At 40.6% G+C, this 21799-nt stretch overlaps 1 long non-coding RNA gene across 1 annotated transcript in view; it reads right to left on the bottom strand.

Annotated features, from left to right (window-relative positions):
- The window catches only part of LOC104271125, a 57916-nt gene extending 44351 nt beyond the window's left edge, over positions 1-13565 (bottom strand). The window contains exon 1 of the long non-coding RNA XR_717790.1: positions 13294-13565. This is a non-coding gene — a long non-coding RNA (uncharacterized LOC104271125). The remainder of the gene's footprint in view (positions 1-13293) is intronic.
- Positions 13566-21799: the final 8234 nt, after the last annotated feature.

The following is a 21799-nucleotide window of genomic DNA, read 5'->3' as shown; positions in this document are numbered from 1 at the left end:
TCTGCCCTTTTCCTTTCTTGCCAACCCTCTTCCCCCTGAGCAGCCATTAACGTATGTTCATCAAAGAGCAGGATGTATTCAGATAAGGTTGCTACATATTAAACCTAAATTGTCCTCCTGGAATATTACCCTAAATCTGTGCAGTCCTGATCTGTAACTGCCAGATATTAAGAACTATAGACAACCTCATTTACTGAACCAACCGGCTCCCCATGAAATGAAAATGATTCCAGGCAGGCCTCATGTTAATGAGACTTTATATATTCAATTTGTGTCTGCATGAACAAAACTACACGAGAGGCAAAGGAGTGACTACTCATCTGAACAATAAATGCATAAAATAACTGATATTAGCAAAATCAACTGCTACTAGTTAACTTGCATGTTTCTAATAGAAAACAATAAAAATGCTATTTTGAATAACTAAAACAAGCCACAAGAAGACCCAATCTATCATGAAGTTCCAGTCAGAAGCTTCTAAAAGCTCTGGCACGGATTTTGTTGGGTAGCTTTGCAAGATGTTGCCTCACCTCCCACCTATTTATTTTTTTCTCTTTGTGTATTTTCTCAATCTTTCCTTAAGATATTGTTTAGTTTGAAAACAAAACCTTTAGAGGTTTTTAAAAGACTTTATTTTGCTTTTTGGGATATTACCTTTGCTCCCTTTTCAGGCAACTATTTCAGACAACTATTTTCTAAGAAACAGGCAGGCAGGCAGGCACAAAGAGCATGTCTTTTGAAAACTAGGACAGAGATTCTGACTTGTCAAGAAAATGTGAGAAAATTTTACTGAAAAAGAAAAAGAAACACACAGAAAGATACGAAGCTGAATTTTGGTTTCACTCCTAAACTTCAAAAATAATAAAACCCATATATTTTCATTAGCAGACTGCTATTTTAGGGAATAATTGCTATTTCGTGGGCGTAAATGAATTGCTCGACTTCATACTAGAAATATCTTAAAACTGACAAGCCCTGATTAATTTGTGGTTACCTCTTTGTATGTGGACCTTAACGAAGGACTAGGCTACCCACCCACCGTAAAAATTCACGCAACCAGGTAATGGATGAGAGATCATATCTTTTCAAGGACTTAATCAGATGCAATCTCTTGGATGTCCTCCAATCAATTAAATTTCTCACCCTGCTCTATAAAGTGAGGGGGGTTTTTTTTACCTTTTTTGCCTACTCCAGTGCCTGAATTTCTCCCCTCTAGCAAGCCAGGGGTGGGGAGGGTCACACAGACAACTGCAGTCGCACAGCAGCGATGCATGCAGCGAGCAGCAGCCCTACAGGCAGCGCTGGGTGTGCTCGCTGGCAGCACAGCTGATGCTCTCGGGGAAGAGAGCCAGCCCCTTACCATCCATCTTTCCAGCCATACACCACCACCACTCAGAGAGCCCGCAGGCACCGTCCTGAGAGGACCTCCCTGACCTCAGCAGGGTTTGGAGCCCAGTCCCCAGTAGAGACTGAATTTTTGCTGGCTTTGTCCTATTCTGCTCCCTCCCCTCCCAGGTTTTATCTACTGCCTTAGCCTGGGCAAACTATTGCACGTTCGTAGGGAGCTCCTCAGGGCGAGGGGTTCATCTCCCAGCAGCTAGTTACAGCCAAAACAACGCCAAACTTCTGGGTCGGCTGCCCCCATCACTCCTCCTCTATTTCCCTTTTAATGACTGCTCCCATTTCAACATCAAGGCCCTTTCTAATGCTTTCATTCCCTTCTTCTCATCTCCCTGCAAGCAGACTTGTTTTAAAAGTGCACCAGCTTTGTTTGCTCATTTGCATTTGGTAGTAAACAAGGAGAAAGGGGCAGCTTTGCTGTTGGGAACAAAAGGCTACAATTTTGAACAGCTTCCCTGCGGATCTTGTTTGGTCACAGCATCTCTTGGCTTTCCAACCCAAGGCAGATTGTGCATGTGGCCTTTCAAGCTGAATTTATTGCATATGTTCAGTGGTTCTTTTAATTTGGCCTATGACTTGACCACAACTCAGTGAGTTTAACTTCAGGAATAGCAGGCATGCAGGGCAACAAGAAGATACATACACAACATGATAAAATACATTTAGCCATGTTAAATTCAACTCATGCACTTCTAAAACCAGGATTTGGACAATTTTCTTGTATGTTGGATAGGCTAAAGAGAAACAATTCTGATGGAGCTTTATAAAATCTTTGTAAACAACATCATTTCTATCTGCAACTTAACTAGCATGATGGGTTATTCTAAATCAGCCTTTAGCCAATGCCTTGGTATACTGTATAAAAGAAAATTCATCTAAAACCCAGTAAATTGGGACAGGATTAGAATTGTTACTATGCACGCTTCCTCTCCACCAAAAGCTTTTAAAAAACCCATACATTCCTTTAAAAACCACACTTCTCATCCAGAAACATGGCAAGACACCAGCAAAAACATTTCCAAGAGCTGTGGACACAGCCAGTAGGTCACACACCAGGGCAGCACTGAGGTCATTAAAAAAACTGTAAATTCTGCACAGGCCTTATTTTGTACCAATGGTGCTTATGCAAGGCATGCAAAATGTATTCTGTATCAACAACAGAAGAATAGCCAGCGCTTGCCATTTGAAAAGAGATTCTTAAAACTCACAATATGGAGCTACTTTGCAGAGAGGAAAACCGGAGATTAAATAAACTGCTTGAGATCAAACTGGAACAGTCAGTGGGAGAACCTCCTGGCTTTTGTTTGTTGCTTGGATGACTTGGAAGTTTGCATACTTTTATCTTTCATGTGGGTAGTGTATGCTGAGTGTGCAAAACATTTATTAAGCCTTCGTGACGCATAACCAGACATTCTGATATTACAGAAAAGGTAGACAGGAAAATATCAGATAGGAACATCAAACAACATACACTTTCCCATAACTGTTAAAAAGCGTTGGCTGTTCCTCGGGCTGCCCTACTTAGAAACTTTGATTGTGCTCCCACTGTCATGAGAGATGTTTTCCTCTCAACATCTTTTTAATCTTTTCAGACTGGTAGAAAAACAGCAGTCCTTACTTATCAGAATTTTTGATATTTAACAGCTTCAAAGTGCTGGTGGTTTCAAATTAAATCAAGTGATAGGAAAAACTAGGACTGCAGATATCCATTGCATTCCCTGATTCTCCTTGAAGATGTTTTCTTTGCTTGCAAAAATGTAATAAAGGAAGCCTTCCCCACCCATTTCTCAGCAATTTTTCACTATGGAATGGTTTTAACTTTTTGGAGGCTCTTGCAAGAAAAAGGAAACTGTCCACAGCCACCCTCCAGAATATAGAGTCTGCTACTGTCTGGCCAAAAAAAAGGCCCCTTTTGAGAGCGGCTTCCTCAGCACAACAGGAAAATTCTGCATTTACTCACACGCAGATCGAGGCTCTTTAACTTGCTGCACCATGAGGTGCTTGGTACAGCTATCTCTCCTCCTGAGGGATCTGTCCCCTCAGGCATGGAGAACACTCGAGGCTTATTCGCCTGTGTTTTGAGGTCTAGTCAGCAGTCTATTTCTGAATAATATCCACATTAATTTTCCTACAGTTTGGGCATGAAAACATTAGCCTCAGCACCAGAGACGATCGCTAGATTCGTACAAATCCAAAAAGGGGCAGGAGAACAGGTTACAGACTCAGATCACTCAGACACTGATATTTCCTCACAGGCCAACAGCAAAATCGGTGAGATGGTTGCAAACACTAAACATTAAGCTAATGAGTGGGAAATGACTGTAATATCAGAGATACCATGGTAGGGTCAAGAAGGAGTGGCAATGGAATTATGGGATAAAGAAAAAAATCTGTGTGGGAGAAAATAAAATTATTCAACCTGTGAAGGCATCTCATCTACAGTTACGAATGCCTAATTTACAAGGTACTCTGATTATGACCCTGGGCATATGACTTGGAAGTTATACGCAGCTTGTTACAGTCAGTGGCTCAGTTCCACCTTTTCCTTCTATTGATGAAATGCCCTGTAAGCTTAGAAAGTGGAAGGAGTATCTATCCAGTGGATAATGCACAGCTCTGCTTTTCTACAAGTTCCCAGAAAACACTGGAGACCACTCCACACAGGTAAGTTTGGGGACAACATATACGACAGTTTAGCAAGCTGTAACAATCTTGCTTGACTGGTGGAAGTCAATGACAGAGTTATTCTATATCCTAATATTTAAAAGTAATCCCCCAGAAAATTAATCGGTGTGCTGAATGGAAAGCAAATTCCACAGTTGCATCTTCCACCAACACCAAACAGGGACAGTAAAAGAGTGGTTTATTAGAAGGTACAGACAGGATGGCATCACTGTGGTTTCTCATTTTAATACTGCCTTTAAGGAAAGCTCTTCAGAATATACAAACCACTGTGCTACAACTGAAAGGTAGGCATCAACAACTGCACTGACTTGTGAATTGTTCTGAGCTTTGTGAACTTAGAATGTGATGCAGAAATTGCTGGTGATGCAGTCATTTGAAGAATTCCAAAAGAAAAGTGGCAGGCATTTGAAAAAGACTACTTAACTTTTTGATGTGTTCTATCTAATCACTTGTTCTTTCAAATTGTCTTTTCATTAAAAAAATAAATAAATTTTCAATTCCTTTAAGAATCAGTGACGGCAGGGGAACAGAATCGCACTCTGAATTACATAAATGAAGAAACAAATTATTTGTACACACTCACATAGTGTACACTTCTGAAAACACCACTAACAACTTTGTGGAGAGCTTCTCCCTAAAGACACAGACTGGCCAACAGCACTGGCAATGCCTGAGCCTGGCTTGACTGAAGCTGCTGAACAGAAGCAAAGGAACGTGTTTCCTCCGAAACTAAACCCCTGCAGCATCACCCAACCTCTCCCAGTGTAGGTGCTCCCCGACACAGATGGAGACTGACTGCGGGAAGCAGGGACACTCTGAGGATGCCCGGTGTGGGGCTGCGGGTGTAGCGGTGCAAAGCACACAGCTGGGGAGTTGCAACCAAATCCCCGACCACCGCCTCCCCTCCTGCTCCTGCCCTGCACACCTACAAACTCACTCACACACACGTGCATTACACACATGGTTTGCCGTGTACAAATCCTTTACTTGTTGAGGGTATAATGTTTTTGTACTCAGGCTGAGCTCATGGGCAATCGGAGCACAAAGATGCCACGCAAGCTGTTGTTTACAGAAGAACCATCTCCACCTTGGCAGATCACATCACCCTTAGTGGAGAAGAGTATTTGAATTACACTCCATGGTTACTCCTCAGTACCAGTGAACTATGCGAGTACCTGAATTCGGATTGGTTGCTACTTGTTCGAAGTCTATCAGAGTTTAAGGATTTGCATAATCATGGTGCTTACTTTTAAAATATTATTATGCAAAAGCAGCCACTTCAGCAGCTCCAGGAAATCCTTTCACAGCACTCAGAATTCAGCAATTACCTGTCTCCTCCTCTGACTTCCCTCCCAACTCTTACTCTGGCAGAGCCTGCATCCTTAACTTAGTAACATCGCATTTCAGCAGGCAGAGGCCACGGGGTTAAGGACAGGCCTGTAACTCAGAGCTGAGCTGACAAGATTTCACAAAACCCCCCCCACAGTATACGCTTTTCTGCTTTGAAAAATACCTTTGATATTCTACAAAAATACAAACAATTGACATGTTATGTCTTCATCCCATCTATGTATATATACTTTAAAAGGTATTGCAAATCAATGTGGAATACATGAAGGTAGTTCAAGCTCATTTAGTGACAAGTGATTTTCCCTTGATACGCACCAAAGCAGAGCTGTTTAAGAATCTGCACAGAATCTACAAACCACAATTCTCTACAGGCCATCATGGACTGCTTTGCAGCGAGCAGGCAGTGATGTCCACTGACACTGAAATCAGTTATCAAAGTGATACCCACGTCTCTTCTTTCGCAGGGGAAGCAAGTGACAAGATCACTGTGGTTTTTTGCATTTAGCACCTTATTAATTTCATGGGTGAAGCACCAAACACACCTCGGAGCCTGCCTGGCTCCTGGTAGAGATGGGGTTTCCAGAAGCACCAAGTTTAATGCTGCTGATGGAGATTTGATTGAGGCAGCCTCCGCAAGTACTATGGTATAGGTCATGCTACACCCATGAAATAAATGCACACATAGTGTCTGCATAATTTGCATGATGGGGTAGTGGATACCTGTTAAGGTACAGAACATTGTTTTCTGCTTGTACTCATAAGCAATCGGTGTGTTAACAGAGGCCTTAGATACCACCACTTCTATCAAAAAATAACTACTTCTATAAAGTTCTGTTAATTCCAGTTGGATAAATACGGAGTAGGATATATTCTGCATAAAACACATCAGAAATATAAGTGAGCCCCCTCTGTTTTGTACTTGTCTCTTTAATTATGAATGGCTTTCAATGAAAAATCAGGAACATATTGAAATGAGCACTCAAACTGAGATTTAAACGTGATACATAAACCATGATGGCACAACATATAACACATTAGACTCTTCAGCTGCACAATAAGCTAAAATCCAAAGCTAAGAATAAAACATAGCTGAACAACCAAGAAGTTAGGTAAAATACATCATTCAAGTCATTAAAATAAACAATAAAAAATATTCTAAAATAATGCTCAGTTGAAGGTAACTATGCAGTACAGTATGTCTTGTACCTTTCTGCAAGTACAAAGGCAAAATAAAGTTTTAGTTCTGGTACATAATACTAAGGCATTAAACTGCTCGTGTGCATCTCAGAGCACTAACAATCTCATGTGGGGCAAAAATTCACGTTACTGAACAGTCGTAACTTTCTAAATAATAGAGAACTTCAGCTTATTGGCAAAATTACGATTTTTAAAAAATAAATACATCCCAGAGTGAATTTTCTTTTTCATTTGCAAAATAATCTTCCTATTTCAACTCGTTCTGTCCACATTAGTCTTGAATAAATACTAAGGGAACAACATCCAGTTGGATTTCCCTTTCAAGTGACCATACAGTGATTTCAAAAAAAATACAGATAAAAGCTGGCCTCTTCCATGGAGACTGGTTACGAGCCACCTCGTGGACCATTGATCAACAAAGAGGAGCTCCACACAAATACCATGCACAGACAACAGACATAGGAGAAAACCTTTTACAAATGTTACACAATCCCAAACATCCACCAGAGATTCCAGAGGCTGATTTGCAGAATGCTCAGAGCTCCTGAAGTTGCAGGGCTAGAGGATACTTGACACCTTTGAAAATGAGGACATTGCTTTAATTTGTCTCACACTGGGCTATCGTCTGAATGCACCCATCTTTTCCCATTTCATAGACAGGGTTATAGCCCAAGTTAGGTAACGGAAGTCAGGAACATGGGGCAGCTGTACGGTCTCAGCTGAGCTCTTTACCTGAAAGCCCCCCCATCCCAGTTTAACTGTCAGAGACATCATTTTGTAGAGTTTCTAAAAGGCTTAAGAGGTTTGTGACTTGACAGGCACACTGGCCCCACCAAACCCTTAAGGTTCAGTTCTCTGTGCCTTGACAACACACTCCTGCACTAGCCTGCTGCCTCAGTCCAAAAATCCCCTTTACCACTCTACCATTGGGCTAAATAGCTGCACAAATTACTGAACAGCAGCAAATACAGACCGTTATTGTTTGAACTTCTGTTCAAATCAATGTGAGAATACATCAGGCTTTTTATGAGAATGTATTTTTTAAATCCAACTTACAACTTCTTCTCTATTTCTTTCCTCTACCTACATCACATACACCATGAGCCTAGTTCTTATCCACTGTTTCAGTCAAACAATGTTTGACTGAGTCTCACACTAAATTTTAGCAGGTGTTCAGTCAGTTCCTCTAGTGGACAAATATTTAGACTCACAGTTACAAACATTTAGTGAATGGCCAAGGGGAACTGTATCAAAGTACACATGACTTAACCTGAAGTCACCAATTCAGGCAAGTTAAGAGCTTGAATTAGCAGTGCTTTGACTTTTGGAACAGGGATGAATATTCATCACTGCAGAAAGTTTTTCTTAAAAATTATTAAAAAAATCACTGTTCACTAACCATCATCTCTGAACTTTTCTTTGGCTTCAAAAGGACCCATTTTCCAATAGAAGAGACACTTCCTCCTCAGTTCTCAAAAAAACCACCCTCAAACTCCTAGAGTCAGGGTGGAAAAAACAGGATAAAAACCTCCATCAGCCAGGTCGTTCACATGTTATTAATTTACACTCACTGAGAGTCCAGTTCTAAGTCTAGTCACTAAGCAATTTTTCTATAATGGTAAGGTTGCCCATTGTTAATCCTCCCTCTTCCCCATCTCCTCCCACCACAAACTGCTAACGTGAAGCATAATATGTTTTATAGCCCAAACGGACATTTGCATTATAACTAATGGCCATCTGAAGTGACGACACAATCCTGCAGCATCAAGAAGGTGAAGAGGTAAAGCTAAATGTTGTAAACCTGCCTAAATAAAAACGTAAATGTGTAACAGTGCAAATTTTTCCTGGGTTTATAAACAGCAAAGTAACACAGAGCAGTGCCCACTTCAAATGATTCTGTAGTGCTACCCACACAATACAATGCAATCTTTTCAATTCCTTTGGGGGTCATCTTCAAAGAAATAATTGTTTTTCCAGCTAAATTTTACTCTTTCACCACCAAACTCAGTGCCTGTAAGAATTCAACACTACTAGTAGATAGCCCAATCCACTGATGTCCCTAAACATCTATCAAAAATGTCTTTCTGCTATTTAATTAGATTTCCCTCTAGCAGAGCATCATGTCCAAAATCAAGGATAAAACTGAAACTCTCCTCACATCTAGAAGAGATTCACTGACAATTTTTCCTTCAGGCCCTAAATCTACATGATCTTTTCATTTACCATAGGTCACGTTCCCAGATGTTAGGGCAACATCTGTTCGGTTTGTGCTTTAACAGAAACAAGTTATGGAACAATCATTTGTGCCCAATCTATCTAGTTTCTACTACTGGCAAGTTCAGCTAATTAGAAACCATGAAACAGATCTCTAATCCTGAGATTGGTTTAAAAACTGAAATAATTTTATTATGTTTTAAAAAACGGATGGGGATTTGTACTTGTTATCCGAGTTAAAAGCCTTGAAGCTCACATTTCAAGCTTTACCTGATAACTGGTAGACTTGTTTGCATGTGAAAAAACCCACAATTCCAACCCAAATTGCTTTTTAAAACCACAGGGCAATTTATTGCAGGAACATGTGCCTGTCAGAGAATGAATTATCCCTGTTTTCCTTAAACCTGCTTAATGATCGCCGTGAACCAAACTGAAGAAGCCACTTGCGTGAAGCTGGTCTGCACACAATCCTCTTCTCAGGTTAATTGTGTGGGTGCAGATGGTGAATTTTTTCAACCTCATGAGACTTGTGCTGAAACCTCCACATGGCTGAGATCCATTTGACAGCCCCAAGAGAGCTGAGGGGAAAGGAAACAGCGGGATTCTCCCAGCTAGTGTCTGATGATGCGCTCCTGGGGTCCCCCTGTCCCTGGGAGGTGTTTCCAGCTCTGCTACCTCGGGCAGTCCAAGGCGTCTCTCCCACAGGCCCTCGCAGCTGGGAGCAGAGCCCAGTCCAGAAGATGCACAAGCTCCTTGAAGCCATGGGAACGGCCACACACCTCACAGGCTGATCATTCCCAACACAGCATTTCAGTTTGTACCCATTAGGAAATTGCAGGGCAATTCCTCCAGTGTACTGGAAAGTTAAGTAAAACCTTCACACACTGTGAGCCTTATGATGAAATTACCCGGATGTGCGACGCTGGCATCCGCTACTTTCCCTGCTGCCCACAAGTTTGCAGCAGCAGAGGATGTGACAGCAACAGCCTTTAATATCTCAGACATGGCAGCAGCCAGGCTTTGGGTTATGCTCAAGCTATTCTGTGTTCCCAAAGAACACGCTAGCTCCTGAGCACTACACGCAAATGGAAACCACTTCAGTCCTACTGAATATTGCATAAAACATAAATCATTGAGTATGTGCCAAGACCTGTCCTTCTCTCCTACTATGTACCAAACAGAGAACATACCAAAAAAAAAATCCAGAGATTTCACCTTTATTTTAGGAACAGCACTGACTAAGCAACTAATTTCTTTTCATATATTATTCTAGGATAAACAATTTCTAGTTTTCACAAACTAAACCATGCACGACAAAGCTGTGCTACGAGGAAGCAAGCAAGCCATCATATCAACCGCTTATTATTAAGGGTGGCTTGGCTTGCTCTGTGATACCATTTAAAGCTCAGGTCTGCCCTTGGGTGTACTCAAACTATTTGCAGTGTAGGACACTGCACAACCCTCCAGAGACAGAACTACCTGAAGCTGTAATATAAACTTGAACAGAATAAACGGGAAACCTGCATAATGCAGACCTTTCAGTGTGCTCCCTTCACTTGCTGGCCTCATCCCTTCCTCTTGCATGAGTTAAATTCTTGAAGCTCTGAACCTTCAGAAATGTCTTGAATTCAGGCAAACAGAAAGAGTGGGGAGGAGTGTCCATAGGGCACAGAAGCACAGCATCTGAACAGAGCTCAGTGCAGCAATCTGAAAATATCTCACCTTGAAATGAAATGGGATTGGATATAACACAGGGTTTTGCTTTGTGTATATTTTTAAAAAGGTCAAATCTCTTGTATAAGTATTGAAGCGAGCCTTAGCAGAAACATTATTACACTGTAAATTGCTTAACCAGTCAAAAGCAGTGAAATATTACCCTCAGATTGCAATCCTCAAACTAAATAGGAACATAAATCAGTGTGACTGTTGCTGGTATCATAAAGTCTAGGACACTGGGTGCTCCCACCAGCCTTACTTTCTAACCATTGGCTGCCTTGGTCTCCTTACTCTATAAATTATCCAGGAACATTAGCACACTCTGTTGTTCCAATGTGACTGGAAGACCCTAAAGGATATTTCTGTATACTGCTTAAGCAAAGGGTTAGCTTTGTGCAGTATCATGTGATCAACAAAAAAAACCTCTGAGTACTGCTTGCTTGTGGGTGGTGCAGAGGAACAAGAAGTGACTCACAACTCATAGTGGAAAAATTGGGGGGAAAATGTTTTAAATAGTCAGGAAAGTACAAAATGGCAAACCACAATTATTGGACTTCCTACGCCCTATGTGCTGGGTGGCAAAATCATGTCTTTGCTGTGAGAAGAGTGATGCCCAAATGTATAAATGTTAAGGGAAGCAATTGCTGCTTTTTGCTCCATTCTCCTAGCAGAAAGAGCCTCTACATGCCCTGAATTTGCAAAGTCCTGAGGAAACCGAGAAAGAAACTGGAATAAGCTATCAAATTCCAGTGTGACACAGAGGGGTTGGTAAGAGGGGAAACCCCAAAAAAACCTTTGGTGGAGCAAAAGCTGCCTAATTTTACCTCATTCTTAAGATGCAGAAACAAAACACTGAAAAAAAGTCCACACATTTGAGATTCATAGGCTGATATTTATCCATGTGCCACTCTGGTTGCTAAGAGATTTCCTTTCTACAGCACTGTGTTGTATAAACAATAAAAGCATTTTTGTCCACAAAGCAATTGTCTCACCTCACTGAATCAAGAGCCTCTCACTGCCACATCCCTTCTATATTGTTCTAATTACAAACTGTGAGAAAGCACCCTTGCACAAAGACAGTAGATGGATATGGCTGGGCACGCTATTGTTAAACTTGAGCACATTAAGTACAACGTGGGTTTCCTGCATCATGAGTAGAGTTAGCTGAGAGACTATACATTTTAGCTCACAAGCTGTAAGTAAATACAGGCTGACAGGCCAGCTCCTAAAATTCTTAACTGCTGTGGTCATTTTCAGCTGGGGGAAAAACCCACCCCGATAGCTACATTACAAATGTAATGTAATATAACCTAAATGGCAGACGAGAAAAAAAATCTTTCTAATTCAGGCCAGTTTTAAACAGCAGCACTTCAAAACTGACCCCAGAGGCAGAATCTTATTTTCACGCATTCCTTTATATGGGAAGATGATTCAGAAGATCTGTATGTATACGTTCACACAGAAAGAATACCTTCAGTTAACATGCTGCAGTACATTCGCTGCAGCCATCTAAACGGTCTCCTAATGTGCTCACTAAAACAGAAGGCAGTGGGTTTCTTAGTGCTTTTCATTATGTATAGTACTGCCATGGCAGAGAAAAAAAAAAAAAAAAAAGAGAAAAGGGCAGGAAAATGCTGACTCTCACCCAACCAAAAGATGCACATATGTTAGAGGAAATCTACATGTCATTTAGGGAAGCACATGCACTTCTTTGAGCATATGAAGATTATCCAATCCCCCCTTAGGGGGATTTCACAAAGGCACACAGAAATACTACATACCCAGGTTTCTGGTCAGACAACTGGCTACTTGATATGTTCTTGAAAAATTATGATAAAATACAGCCAAAGACAAGAAATCATGGCAGGGCCTTATTTCTATGGAGCAGAGTACAAGGTGTCATTTTTAAGGACAGACCCACAGAGCTGCCCAAGTGGCTAGCCCCTTTACCTGTCATTATGCCACAAACCATAACTATTTTGCTTTATACCTTAGAAAGAAACAGTAAGACTGGAATCACACAGAGGCTCCCAAACCGAACAATGAGCAATGCAGTGCCTACTGAATTCTTTCAGATCCTAGTTTGCTGGAGGGTTTTCTGCAGCTAAGACAAATCTACAGCAGAGAAAAAACAGGCTCTTCGATCCCAAGTCACATATTTCCCTAACAAAAGAAAGTTGCTAATAACAGATGGTTGCAGCTCAATTCCATAAAACAGCTCACCCTTAGGAAAAAAGAGAAACACTGAAACACCTTATTTCTGTAACATTATCCCAAAAATGGATATTTCAGACGCGAAACATGTGACACAGTCCCAACACAAAGAAAAAATAAATCTGCCTCCACACACATCCCTTCCAAGTACATGTATGTAAAGCTAAACTATTTTGCTGTTTAAAGCTACAAAAAAGCTCAGCGTTTTACCTCACATCATGGTTACAAACTATTTTCAACTCACAGACAGTTTGCATATCACAGTAACACAAGTGATTTATCTGGGAAACGAACGCACACCTTCTGCATCATCACTGCAATCAACTAATATCCAATTAAACATTCAATTGCTTTGCAAACCCCACAGCCCTGGCTATCAATGCTATTTTACAGTGTTAACAAATTACTCCGACAGCTACCAAGTTACACGCAAGAACCAGCTTTGATACTTCAATTGCAAGGTAAGAAAATGAAAACAAAAGAAACCCTGTCAGAATTTGGCACAGATCTAGATACCTTTTCCGATCCCGGGATCTTTTCCTGTGTTTTCTTTTTTTCTCAGTTTCTTCATCAGCATTAATTTCTAAATCCCTGTTTTTCTTTAACTGTGATGCTGCGTGAGCCATAATGCATTAAAAATCCTTTACAACAATGCTCCCTTGTAAAAGGTGATTTCCTCGGGCACCTTTAGCCAGCCCTTACAGCAAATGTTCCAGTGATTGGAAGGAAATCTGTGACCAGAGCCAGGAACACATTCAGGATTCAGAGATCTCACAGAAGCTTGCAGTCACCACAAAAATACATAGTTGCAGATTTCTTCCTATACCTTTCTGTACCTGAACGTTTATGAAACGGTGCAGCCATCGTAATGCATTTAACGTAATGAAAAAGACAGCTGGGACAGAGAAAGCTGTATTATGGCTGTATCCCCTGCCACCAGCTGGAAGTGTCTAAGTGACTCCACTGAAGGGGGAATGCTGAAAAGGAGCACTTTCTATTAAAAAAAAATCCAGAACAATAACATATGCTGTATTGTATTTTCTTCACTAATCCTAAAGCATGTTTTTAAAACCTGTTAAAAAAATGCAGCGTTAATGATGTACATTTCTCAGCTAGTTTTGTGTGCTAAGCCATTTAACCTATAATGAAATGGAGCAGCTCCTACTTTAGGTTAACTGCTGATGGTGACAAAAAAATAAAATAAAAATTTCTTTTTACCATGGAGACCCTGACTGCATTATGTGGAAAACAATGCATGCATTGCCATATCTTAACAGTGTGTCCTTTATACCCAATTTTCAATTCCAATACATTTGGTGAGGGACGATTACAGAAAGCTCTGTTGTCTTTTTGCCCCCCCCCCTTTTTTTTAAACATACTTATTACAACACATCATACAGAAAGAAAGATGCGATCACACTAGTGTGTGAAACAGGCATTCAATTCATGGGAGATTTCTCCCATTCTTTTACGTGGTCAGAAAGGGAAATCGGCACTATTCTATGTAGTTGGAAATGTACTTTTAGGCTTTTATGTCAAGGCTTGCTTCAATCATCTTACTATTTTTGCCACCTGAGTCCTCAATGACTGCAGCTTTTGAATATTCATTATGGGAGGTAAAATAGCAGCAGTATTAAGGCCTGCAGGAGGATCTTTTACTAGGATGAACACAGAGCAAGCATCTAGTAAATAAGGAACCATATTTTTTCTACACAAATATGAACAATCAGCAGCTTGCCTAGAGATTGTTGGTTTTAACCTTTCCCAGTATTCCTAGCAGCACGCTTCTCAGCAATGAAGATTAACATTTTAAGGGAGTCTGATTTCTTTCAGATAAAAACTAAACGTCTCCACAAGTAAAACGTGTATTTTACATGATACTAGCATTTCTTTCCAGAAGGAAAAAAAAAACCAAAGTCAGAATCTGCTGTAAAAATAAAGTTATATTCAAAGTGCAATTAGCCAAATCATATTGAATGTTCAGAGTGTAGCCTAAAATCCAGAGTGGTCTCACAAGGTTGTAAATTCTCTCCCCCTGAACTTGAGAGACATTTTCTAAATCCAGGTTGTTGAGGTCCAGTAACTGACATGCATACATTGCTTTAGTTTTCAGATAACATGGCTAAAAGTAAAATAACTTTTAAAATCTCCAAACCAGCAACTACTTTGGACGAACTGTAGGTTGTCCAAAAGGCAGCACATAGTGCACTGATTGTCTGCTGTTCACAGGCTGACACTCTAGGTTTAAAAAGGTGTGTATTTTGGAATGACTTTCAAGAAACGCTCAAGGATGGAAACCTCAGTTATGTGACTTTAGGGATCTTTCTTCCTGATGCAGTAAAATCACAGGTTCCTCTCTGTATGCAAAATTCCCTGTACCTACATACCACCATGTACCTCTCCCTACTCCTTGTCCACATCTTAAAGATTTCTGAAGACTCACATAACACTGCCTTTGGGAAGTCACGGAAAGACAAACATTGCACTTGGGCAATGCCTGGTTTTGAACCATAAGAAGTAAATTCCTGCTTCTCCATGTGCTATAGAAGCTTGAATAAACACATTTTTAAAGACGAAAAGAGCATACCAGAAGGACACCCAGAGCATGCCTTCAAGGCATGTAAGGCATAACTGCAAGCAGTCAAAGGCCACATCGAGGCAGCTATCCGGATTTTTGGCTCAGTTCTTCAGTGAAGCACAGAGCAGCAGTGAGGAGACTCTCTTCTACCACAGGATCCCCATGGAGTGGGGAAATGGACAAAGTTGCTGATTTAAGGGCACTGGAGAAGGTATCTCAAGGAGGCTGGGAGAGAAACTTTCAAGTTTTGGCAGGAAATGGAAGATCTCCTTCTGCCCGTTTAAAAGAAATAATGTAAAATAGCTAAGAAAAAGTAGCCAAGGCTTCACGTTCTAGCTCATGAGCTACCTGCATGACCTTGGAAGTTATTCTCTCTGAAGCTCAGTCCTTTCTTTGTAAAATAAAGTTTATGTTATTTCCCCTGTCTGACAGAACACAGTTATTAGCAGGGAAGCGCTTAGAAAATACAGGAGGACCAAAACTGAAAATGGATTCAACAAAATTCCATGGAGTTGGAGCCCTCTTATTCCCAGCACATTTCTATCTGGATTTGGAAGGCTCACGAGTCTTTGCCTCAGGAAACCAACTTCTTATTCAGGCCACAACTGGAGTGAATGCCGCTGTCATTCATCGCTTGCTAGCTAATCCTGTGACGTTCCATAAACCTTTTAACCATACTAGCCTGTAATTTATGCTTCAATAACCTAATTAAATGGAATAACGTATTATAAAGTGTTATATGTTTAAAATACTTGAAGCATACTTTTCTAAACATTGGCACAGAGAATAATACGCACGTATGAAGCTTAAAAGCCCTAATGCCACCTTATGCACAGGTCATGTTCTATGTAGGTAGAAAGCAACCCAAGTTTTTGTTAATGAGACTAATTCTAACAAATGAGGATAATAAGTGAACTCACCCAATCCCTTGAGATATGAATAAGTGCAAGGATTTTATCTGTCAGCCAAGTCTGCTTCATCCCAAGTATCTTTGCAGCTAATTATCCAACTGGACCAAGCACGCAGATGTTTTTATTATGTGGATTACAATCCCTGCTTCAACTGCAGAGCCCAAACTCCTCCTGAATCAGATTTCAAGAAGAAATGCCTTTTCAAGCTAAGAATTTGAGAAATTATGTCTTAGCTATTAAAGCAATAGTCAAAAACCAAATTGTTCACAGTTGGAGCAATGCTCGGGAGATTTTGTGTAGCTCGCAGGCTGGAACTCTCTCAAACAGAAAAGAGGTTACAAAAAAGGTGTGAGTAAAATATTCAGACCCCTATGAAAAAGGGACTCTGTATGTACAGCTCCTGCTTTTGAGGAAATGATGAACTGGCATCATTCACTGGAAGGTGATAGGGCACTGCCAGACAAAAATTGGACAAAGTGTGAAGGTTTTCATGCCAGGTATGTCATAACTCACTTCAAGGGAATTAGGTACTCAAAGACTTCATTAAGTGCATCTTTTCAGACTCTAGTAAAATAATTAAGCTATTTGATTTCACCCTTAATTACAAACTTAATGAAACGCCAGTGAGTGTTTCAGCACAATCCATAGGGTCCTGATAAAGTTACAGAGAATGATAAACTGTATCTACTTGAACAATGGGAAATTTACACTTTGTGTTAGCATAAGGATAACGTCTACTTAGCTTTACTTACTCGCAAAGTCATAATACCTGAGAAGTGATTTTATCAACTTGAAAGTGTGTCATTTGGTTTAGTTTAAGCTGCTAGTTCCACTGTTAAAACTAGGCTTAAGAGAGACTGCAAAATGGCATTAGCCCACAATATTGAGACAGATCTTGAAAAATACAAGAATTTATGGTAGAGGAAGTGTTTGTTATCAAATTACTGGCTTTAATTTATCAATTAGTCAGCAAAGATGGAACCATCAGTTTTACATTTATTTTAAATAATTATGCAATACAAGAAAAAAAAAGATGATACAATTATGAAAATATTGGTTTACTAAAATATGCCAATAAACAGATGTATGAAAAACTCAGCTCTTTTAGGGAAGATAGAACACCATAGAAAGACTTAATATTTACACTATTTGGATCACTATGGATCAAAAAAGGCTTAAAATCACACACAGTGCCAGAAGGTCACTATGACAACTCTTACTGGTAAATCAAGTACGTTTACATGTTCTCAAAGATGAGAAATGTTCTAGGTAGAATAGAAAGAGCAGAGAGCAAAGGAAAGGAAAATGTATGAAGAAAAATAAACTCAATTCTTCAAATTCAATGGAAATGTGAAAAGAGAAGAAAGAAGAACGAGGGCAGTATCAATTTACCAATTCATTAAAATAACACTGGGAGAAGACTAAGCAGAAGAAATAAGAGTTCTAGTTTAAAAAAAGAGCTATGAGAAGCTTAGTTAACTCATAAAAGAACCCTTCAAAGGAGTCTCATAAAAGTTGTCTGCTCACATGTTAGACTAACAGGCCTTGTATCTTGGAAACAAATAAAAAACAACAAAACAAAGACTAAAAGCTTACTTAGCATCTAGTTTTACTTCCTTTCCACACATCTGACGTCAAGGCAGAATGGACCAATCTCCAAACATGCACAAAATTGAGGTCACTAAACAGTAAATTAATGGAAAATAAGACAAGGCTTATTTTGCCCTTCTGTTTTGTTGCATTGAGTTTCCCTAACACTTGCCCCTTCTAGCACAACTCTGCTTTGGCAATAACAATCACAGAGAAACTCTGAGGGAACACAGCAGAGTCAGAAAGGGGTGCACACACTACACAGAGAAAAGGGGAATGTCTAGCTTGTATTTTACAGGCTACTTTTATAGTGCTTACCCCTTAACATCTTTCAAGTCACAGCATGAAATTTGGAATTTTATTCAATTACGTGTTATTTCTTATTTGACTTCTTTAGGGCACCACGACTTAAAAAAAAAAAAAAAAGCTTTTGGACTTGGGAAATCACACAAATTCAGGAATACAGTGATAACGGCCAGATAAATCAAGCTGAGGGTATTTGTACTGTCCTACCAAGATGCTTATTACCTTTAAATGGCCCTGCTGTCCTCGCTGGAATTTTAAATAAAAATGGTAATGATTGCAAACGTAAAAAACCAACCAGCCAACAAGACAACAAAGAACACCCATCCTCCCAAAAACCCCCACCACAAACCCACGCAAAACAACCACATAGAAACCGCAGTCACGGAATATGCTTTCCACTAAGCACACATCACCTGCCTTCTGAGCTCAGACAAACTCTATGCAGGGATGACACAATTTGGCTTAACAGATGAAGTTTTACCTCCTGCAGTCCAACCTACTCCCAATATGAGGATGTTGGGAACACACATGTGAACTCATCACTAACCTCCAGTTTGAAGTATGACATTTAAAGAAAACAACTACTGATTTTGCTTGCCTTTCAGACTTAGATAGTATGTTCCAAAGCTTACTCAAGGCTCACTCAACCCGTGGACTCAGGAGCAGAGAAAATGGCACAATAAATCTTCAGTTGTCCCAGGCCACCACACACGGGGTAAATCTGCCTGCAGACTAACTGGGAGGAAAACAACGCACTCATGCACCAGCAGAGAAAGAAGTGCGACTACAGAAGACTGCAGAGAACGCAGGACCTGGAGATTACCATCCCTGACTTTCAAAACAGGACAAATTCTTTTTGAAGCCTATACAGATAAAGGGAGCTAAAAGCGGCAAATTAACATTAACTGTTCGGCAAAGATGGTATGAAGAGTTTCATCTCTGACTCATAACAAGAAAAAGATACTGGTGCATCTTATTTATAGAGGCACACTAATTGGAAGATAGATTTTGAGTGGGTTGGTGAGGAACCCAAGAAATGTATCTGATGCAAGAAACACAGTAAGAGTAGGATATGTAATCTCTAAATTGTTGCTCAGCAAACACACACAAAAATTCCTTCCTATTCTTCCTCCACCAAGAATAGTATTGCTAAAAACCTACATTGGCTGGGATTCACTAAAATTATACAAGCATGCACTTTTAGCAAAGATTTGTCTATGTTTTGTCTTGGATTTCAAATAACGTACTACAACCAGGACTGAAATACACACATAGAGTATCGGTGTCTTAGGGATGCTGACAAAGATCACTCTATGAAATGGTAGTAAGCTGGTTTCAAACACATTAATGGGTGGAAATTATATTCAGGACTGGCACTAGATCACAATTAGTGACATGTTTTTCAATCCTTGTTTGAAGCTACTTGATAATGTTCTGAAACGATAAATTCAATGTATTAACGCTCCCCAGAATCCTAGGTTCACGGTTACTCTCTGCCTACTCCACTATGCTTTCCTAGTTTTGCTCCTGAAAGTCCCAATACAACAGGGGGACCAGGATGTCAGTGGGGTGGTGCTACTTAGCACCAAACTAAGAGTTTTATACCTGGGAATTGTTAAATGCAAATTATGCCAGCACAGTCATGAAAAGCTATCCTGCCATATAGGATTAAGCGCAAAAGTAGGCTTTGTATCAGCTTTGCACCCTCACACACATAATCTGAATGTTGTCTGCCATATGACGGGAAGATCTAACCTTTCCTGGCAAGCTTTAAAAAAGAAATGCAAAAAAACCATTCACCAGGATTTTATGGTTCAGCTACAAAGTTCGCCCTGAGTGGACAATTAATCACCGCTGCATCTGCTGGCTTCTGCTCTAACGCAGGAAAGCAACAGCCAGTTCTCTAACAGAGCCAGTGAACACTGAGTCCATGGAGGGGTTTCCTTCAGCATAATGAAAGCAAATATCACGGAGGTCTTCCCTGTGGCTTTCAGAAGCACCTCTGCCAGGTCGTCCAGTCCCCAAACAGACACAAGAGGAGTTATTTCCTGCTCATCTCAGATAGAAAACTCCATGTCTCAGGATGGTTTAAAAATAACCTAAAACAGCAGCAGGAAATGTCTTTGTGGTATTTCAAGTTACTCAGCATCAAGTCTCTGCCTGCTGTCCCTTTTCTGGAGCAGTAGCAGCCTCGTAACAATAAAAGTTACGTAAAAGCCATAACACTGCAGAACTGCGATACCTGCAAAGGTGTCAATAAGTGAATCTGCTTAAGGAAATGAAGCTGCCAAAGAGTGGGATGAGACCAATGGTCAAACACATGCAACACCTTTGCCTGTAATTAAGAGATTATTTTCCAATGTGCTTTAACTAGTGTTCTTTGATTTTTGTCAGGTTTCAGTCAAAAAGATATCATCTGGGCTAAAAGACTCTGACTAAGTGAGTCTCCAAATAAATCATCGCATCATGTGTCCCCAGGGCTAGTAAGCCCCTCTGCTCTAGGAAGATACTGTGACCATGAAAACACTATTTTACCTTCCCTACCATGACATAGGCACAAAAAAATCATTTACATCTTTGGACAAAGGTGGCATTTTATCACCTTATAAATGGGTTATTTCCCCCACCCACCTCTGACATCAGGGGCTGCGCTAAGTGACCTGGTGCCCGTATATTTTCCTGTTGCCACAGTCTGCACATCATGAGCAGTTTCCTTCTTAATTTGTTTTGAAATAAAAACTTGCTGAATAAGCGTGACAAAAGACTCATCTGCAGAGGTCACAAGAAAGGCTTTCTTTGAGTTTACAACATTTCTCAGTTGTCCTGAGACCTTTCAACCGTATAATTTTTTTGTTGGAGCTCTGTGGTGCAAAAAAAAAGACAGAAAGTACAAGAAAGCTCATATACAAATATCTACTACTAACATGCAATATTCCTAAAACAAAGAAACAGGTATGTGTGAGCCAGAAAGCTCCCATTTCAATTCCTTCCCTGTTCAGTGCCACAGTTCCATGCGGGACCTCGGCTTCCTCAACACATATAGTGCATATTCACTAACTTTGACTTGAATTGCTGAATTCCCATTTTAGCAAAGCTAAGTGCAGAATTTTCAGTGAAGACCCTAGTTCCTACCAACATACCCACAAGTTTGCTGACGACACCAAGCTGTGTGGGGCAGCCAAAACGCTGGAGTGTAGGGATGCCATACGTCGACAGGCTGGAGAGGTGGGCCCAGGCCAACCTCATGAAGCTTAAAAAGACCAAGTGCAAGGTCCTCCATCTGGGTCGGGGCAATCCCAAGCACCGATATAGGCTGGGCAGTGATTGGCTTGAGAGCAATCGTGAAGAAAAGGACTTGGGGGTACTGGTGGATGAGAAGCTCAACATGAGCTGTCAGTGGCACCTGCAGCCCAGAAAGCTAATTGTATCCTGGGCTGCATCAAGAGCCACGAGGCCAGCAGGTCAAGGGAGTTGATTCCCCCCCTCTACTCCACACTTGCAAGACTCTACCCGGAGTACTGCGTCCAGTTCTGGAGCCCACAGCACAAGAAAGATCTGGACGTGCCGGAGCGTGTCCAGAGAAGGGCCACAAGGATGATCAGAAGGCTGGAGCACCTCTCCTATGAAGACAGACTGA

Source organism: Apaloderma vittatum, unplaced genomic scaffold (genome assembly GCF_000703405.1).
Source record: "Apaloderma vittatum isolate BGI_N311 unplaced genomic scaffold, ASM70340v1 scaffold3563, whole genome shotgun sequence".
Classification (NCBI taxonomy): Eukaryota; Metazoa; Chordata; class Aves; order Trogoniformes; family Trogonidae; genus Apaloderma; species Apaloderma vittatum.
The sequence above is the reverse complement of the archived record's forward strand: the minus strand, read 5'-3'. Positions and strand labels throughout refer to the sequence as shown.